General features: G+C 40.3%; 1 non-coding gene across 1 annotated transcript; it reads left to right on the top strand.

The window, feature by feature from the left end:
- The first annotated feature begins 5,165 nt into the window (after positions 1–5,165).
- LOC112763206 (small nucleolar RNA R71) lies at positions 5,166–5,269 on the top strand. Its single transcript, XR_003182839.1, has one exon. It is a non-coding gene; the product is annotated as a small nucleolar RNA R71 (small nucleolar RNA).
- The last annotated feature ends 1,132 nt before the right edge of the window (positions 5,270–6,401 follow it).

A 6,401-nucleotide genomic window follows, 5' to 3' on the forward strand; every position in this document is an offset into this window, starting at 1 on the left:
CAAAAAGGACTGCAGATGCTGTTGGATTCTGACCTCCCTGCACTCGAAGTGGATTTTCTGGAGCTACAGAAGCCCAATTGGCGCGCTCTCAACGGCGTTGGAAAGTAGACATCCTGGGCTTTCCAGCAATATATGATAGTCCATACGTTGCCCAAGATTTGATGGCCCAAACCGGCGTTCAAAGTCACCTCAAGAAATCCCAGCGTTAAACGCTGGAACTGGCACCCAAATGGGAGTTAAACGCCCAAACTGGCACTAAAGCTGGCGTTTAACTCCAAGAGGAGTCTCTGCACGAAATTTGCTTCATTGCTCAGCCCAAGCACACACCAAGTGGGCCCGGAAGTGGATTTTTATGTCATTTACTCATTTCTGTAAACCTTAGGCTACTAGTTTTCTATAAGTAGGACCTTTTACTATTGTATTAAAAATCTTTGGATCTTTGGAACCTTTTTCTTTAGATCTTTTGATCACTTTGGGGGCTGGCCATTCGGCCATGCCTAGACCTTATGCTTATGTATTTTCAACGGTGGAGCTTCTACACACCATAGATTAAGGTGTGGAGCTCTGCTGTACCTCGAGTATTAATGCAATTACTATTGTTCTTCTATTCAATTCCGCTTGTTCTTTGTCCAAGATATCACTTGTTCTTCAACTTGATGAATGTGATGATCCGTGACACTCATCATCATTCTCACCCATGAACAAGGTGACTGACAACCACTCTTGTTCTACAAGCGATCAAGGCTCTAGTGAATATCTCTTGGATTCCTGATTGCACGATGCATGGTTGATCGCCTGACAACCGAGTGCTCGTCTGACAAACGAGCCAACCATTCCGTGAGATCAGAGTCTTCGTGGTATAGGCGAGAACTGATGGCGGCATTCAAGAGAATCCGGAAGGTCTAACCTTGTCTGTGGTATTCTGAGTAGGATTCAATGACTGAATGACTGTGACGTGCTTCAAACTCCTGAGGGCGGGGCGTTAGTGACAGACGCAAAAGAATCACTGGATTCTATTCCGGCCTGATTGAGAACCGACAGATGAATTCCGCTATGCTGTGACAGAGCATATGCAATCGCTTTCACTGAGAGGATGGGAGGTAGCCACTGACAACGGTGAAACCCTTGCTTAAGCTTGCCATGGAAGGGAGTAAGAAGGATTGGATGAAGACAGTAGGAAAGCAGAGAGACGGAAGGGAAGGCATCTTCATGCGCTTATCTGAAGTTCCTACCAATGAATTACATAAGTATCTCTATCTTTACCTTTGTGTTATTTTCGTTCATCACCATATACATTTGAGTTTGCCTGACTAAGATTTACAAGATGACCATAGCTTGCTTCAATACTAACAATCTCCGTGGGATCGACCCTTACTCGCGTAAGGTTTATTACTTGGACGACCCAGTGCACTTGCTGGTTAGTTGTGCGAAGTTGTGTAATGCCATGGTATTGAGCTACCACGTTCTTGGAGCCATTACCGGGGATTATGAGAGTTGTGAAAAAGTATTGTTCACAATTTCGCGCACCAGCTACTTATGAGTCTTGGCCGTGGCCCTAAGCACTTTGTTTTCCAGTATTACCACCGGATACATAAATGCCACAGACACATAACTGGGTGAACCTTTTCAGATTGTGACTCAGCTTTGCTAGAGTCCCCAGTTAGTGGTGTCCAGAGCTCTTAAGCACACTCTTTTGCTTTGGATCACGACTTTAACCACTCAGTCTCAAGCTTTTCACTTGGACCTTCATGACACAAGCACATGGTTAGGGACAGCTTGATTTAGCCGCTTAGGCCTGGATTTAATTTCCTTGGGCCCTCCTGTCCATTGATGCTCAAAGCCTTGGATCCTTTTTACCCTTGGCTTTTGATTTTAAGGGCTATTGGCTTCTTCTACTGCTCCTTCTTTATTTATTTTTTTTTTCGCACCAGCTTTTGCTTTTCACTGCTTTTTCTTGCTTCAAGAATCAATTTCATGATTTTTTTCAGATCCTCAATAACTTTTCTCTTTGTTCATCATTCTTTCAAGAGCCAACAATTTTAACACTCATAAACAACAATATCAAAAGACATATGCACTGTTCAATCATTCATTCAGAAAACAAAAAGTATTGTCACCACATCAATATAATTAAATTAAATTCAGTGATAAATTCGAAATTTATGTACTTTTTGTTCTTTTGAATTAAAACATTTTTCATTTAAGAGAGGTGAAGGATTAATGGATTTTATTCATAGCTTTAAGGCATGGTTACATACTAATGATCATGAATTTAGAGACACAAAACATAGATAAATACAATATTAAAAATCGAAAAGCAGAAAGAAATAAGAACAAGGAATGAATCCACCTGAGTGAGGGTGGCGCCTTCTTGAAGGTCCAATGGTGCTCTTTGAGCTCCTTTATGTCTCTTCCTTGCTTCTGTTGAATGATTCCTAGTAATTTTGGTGTTTCTACCCTTGGTTGCTTCAAATATTTGTGTGGAGGACAATTTATCCCCTGAGGTATCTCAGGGATCTCTTAATTTGCAGCCACATGTTCTACCACTGAGCTATGACGGCTTTATATGAGTCTTTCCATCTCCCAAGACTCAGAGGTGGAAGCTTTTGTCTTCCCTTTGAGGTTTCTCTGGCCTTAGGTGCCATTAATGGTAATGAAAAAGCAAAAAGCTATGCTTTTACCACACCAAACTTAGAAAATTGCTCGCCCTCGAGCAAGAGAAGAAAGAAAAGATGATGAAGAAGAAGAAGAGATGGAGGGATGTGTGTAGTCGGCTATATGGGTGGGTTTGGGTGGGAAAGAGTTTTGAATTTTGAAGATGAGTGGGGAAGAGTGGATAGAAGTGAGTGGTGAATGAAAAACAGAAGGGATGACCATGAATGGAGAGAGAGAGGGTGAGGTAGGTGGGGATCCTGTGAGGTCCACAGATCCTAAGGTGATCCTGTGGGGGTCCACAGATCCTGAGGTGTCAAGGAATTCCATCCCTGCACCAAATAGGCATGTAAAATGCCTTTGCACACCATTCTGGCGTTTAAACGCCGTGTGGTGCACATTCTTGGTGTTCAACGCCCATGTAAAGCATGTTTGTGGCGTTGAACGCCAGTTTCATGCTTGTTACTGGCGTTCAGCGCCAGCTTTTCTTCTCTAGGCACATTCCTGGGGTTCAGCGCCAGAATGTTGCTTGTTTCTGGTGTTCAGCGCCAGAATGGTGCTCTGTTCTGGCGTTGAACGCCAGCTAGATGCATCTTACTGGCGTTGAATGCCAGTCTGTGCGTCCTCCAGGGTGAAAAATTTTTTTTCTGTTTTTGACTCTGTTTTTAATTTTTTTTTTATTTTTTTCATGACTCCTCATGATCATGTACCTAATAAAACACAAAATAACAATAAAACAAAATTAGATAAATAAAATTGGGTTGCCTCCCAACAAGCGCTTCTTTAATGTCAATAGCTTGACAGTGGCTCTCATGGAGCCACAAGGTGATCAGGTCAATGTTAGTGTAGTCCCAACACCAAACTTAGAGTTTGGATATAGGGTCTTAACACCAAACTTAGAGTTTGGTTGTGGCCTCACAACACCAAACTTAGAGTTTGACTGTGTGGGTTCTTCTTGACTCTGAACTGAGAGAAGCTCTTCATGCTTACTCTCTTCTGTCACAGAGGGATGGCCATGTGCCTTAAACACAAGGTAGTACCCATTCAATTGAAGGACTAACTCACCTCTGTTGACATCTATCACAGCTTCTGCTGTGGCTAGGAAAGGTCTTCCAAGGATGATGCAATCATCCTCTTCCTTCCTAGTGTCTAAGATTATGAAATCAGCAGGGATGTAAAGGCCTTCAACCTTTACTAGCACGTCCTCTACTATTCCATAAGCTTGTCTCAATGATTTATTTGCCAATTGCAATGAGAACAAGGCAGGTTGTACCTCAATGATCCCTAGCTTCTCCATTACAGAGAGTGGCATAAGATTTATCCCTGACCCTAGATCACATAGAGCTTTTTCAAAGCTCATGGTGCCAATGGTACAAGGTATTAAGAACTTGCCAGGATCTTGTTTCTTTTGAGGTAGAATTTGCTGAATCCAAGTATCTAGTTCATTAATGAGCAAGGGAGGTTCACTTTCCCAAGTCTCATTACCAAATAACTTGGCATTCAGCTTCATGATAGCTCCTAAATATTGAGCAACTTGCTCTCCAGTTACATCTTCATCCTCTTCAGAGGAAGAATAGTCTTCAGAGCTCATGAATGGCAGAAGGAGATTTAATGGAATCTCTATGGTTTCTATATGGGCCTCAGATTCCTTTGGATCCTTAATAGGAGACTCCTTCTTGCTTGAGGGATGTCCCAGGAGGTCTTCCTCACTAGGATTTTCGTCCTCCTCCTCCCTTGTGTATTCGGCCATATTGATCACATCAATGGCCTTGCACTCTCCTTTTGGATTTTCTTCTGTATTGCTTGGGAGAATACTGGGAGGAGTTTCAATGACTTTCTTACTCAGCTGGCCCACTTGTGCCTCCAAATTTCTAATGGAGGATCTTGTTTCATTCATGAAACTGAAAGTGGCCTTTGACAGATCAGAGACTATATTGGCTAAATTAGAAGTGTTTTGTTCAGAATTCTCTGTCTGTTGCTGAGAAGATGATGGATATGGCTTACTATTGCTTAGCCTATTGCGTCCACCATTGTTAAAGCCTTGTTGAGGCTTTTGTTGATCCTTCCAGGAGAAATTTGGATGATTTCTCCATGATGGGTTATAGGTGTTTCCATAAGGTTCACCCATGTAATTAACATCTGCCATGGTAGGGTTCTCAGTATCATAAGCTTCTTCAGAAGCTGCCTCTCTAGTACTGTTGGATGCATGTTGCCATCCATTCAGATTTTGAGAGATCGTGTTGACCTGTTGAGTCAACACTTTGTTCTGAGCCAGTATGGCATTCAGAGCATCTATTTCAAGAACTCCTTTCTTCTGGGGTGTCCCATTATTCACGGAATTCCTCTCAGAAGTGTACATGAATTGGTTGTTTGCAACCATGTCAATGAGTTCTTGAGCCTCTTCAGGCGTTTTCTTCAGGTGAATAGATCCACCTGCAGAATGGTCCAGTGACATTTTCGAAAATTCAGAGAGACCATAATAGAATATATCTAATATGGTCCATTCTGAAAACATGTCAGGTGGACATCTTTTGGTCAGCTGCTTGTATCTTTCCCAAGCTTCATAGAGGGATTCACCATCTTTTTGTTTGAAGGTTTGAACATCCACTCTCAGCTTGCTCAGCTTTTGAGGAGGAAAAAATTTATCCAAGAAGGCAGTGACCAGCTTATCCCAGGAGTCCAGGCTATCCTTAGGTTGTGAATCCAACCATATTCTAGCTCTGTCTCTTACAGCAAAAGGGAAAAGCATGAGTCTGTGGACTTCAGGATCAACTCCATTCATCTTTACAGTCTCACAGATCTGCAAGAACTCAGTTAAAAACTAATAAGGATCTTCAGATGGAAGTCCATAAAACTTGCAGTTTTGTTGCATTAATGCAACTAGTTGAGGCTTAAGCTCAAAGTTATTGGCTCCAATGGCAGGAATGGAAATGCTTCTTCCATCAAACTTGGACGTTGGCTTTGTGAAGTCACCAAGCATTCTCCTTGCATTATTATTATTATTTTCGGCTGCCATCTCCTTCTCTTGTTCGAAAATTTCTGAAAGGTTGTTTCTGGATTGTTGTAATTTAGCTTCTCTTAATTTTCTCTTCAGAGTCCTTTCAGGTTCTAGATCAATTTCAACAAGAGTGCCTTTTTCCCTGTTCCTGCTCATATGAAAGAGAAGAAAACAAGAAGAGGAAGAGGAATCCTCTATGTCACAGTATAGAGATTCCTTTATGTTAGTAGAAGAAGAAGGGGTAGAAAAATGAAGAGAATTCGGAATTTTAGATGAAGAGAGGTGAAGAGAAGTGTTAGTAATTAAATAATTAAATAGAAGAAGAAAAGAGAAGGGATATTTCAAAAATAATTTTTGAAAAATGAGTTAGTAATTTTCGAAAATTAGAGATAAGATAAGATTAAAATTAAAATTTAAAACAAAAAGAATTTTTGAAAAAGGGATGAGATATTTTCGAAAATTAGAGAAGGAAAAGTAGTTAGGTGGTTTTGAAAAAGATAAGAAATAAACAAAAAGTTAGTTAGTTGATTGAAAAAGATTTGAAATCAAATTTGAAAAAAGATAAGAAGATAAGAAGTTAGATAAGATATTTTGAAATCAAATTTTGAAAAAGATAAAATTTTTGAAAAAGATAAGATAAAAGATAAAAAGATTTAATTTTTAAAATTGACTTAACTAACAAGAAACTACAAGATAAGATTCTAGAACTTAAAGATTGAACCTTTCTTAACAAGAAAGTAACAAACTTCAA

The sequence above is a fragment of the Arachis hypogaea genome, chromosome 2 (genome assembly GCF_003086295.3).
Source record: "Arachis hypogaea cultivar Tifrunner chromosome 2, arahy.Tifrunner.gnm2.J5K5, whole genome shotgun sequence".
Classification (NCBI taxonomy): domain Eukaryota; kingdom Viridiplantae; phylum Streptophyta; class Magnoliopsida; order Fabales; family Fabaceae; genus Arachis; species Arachis hypogaea.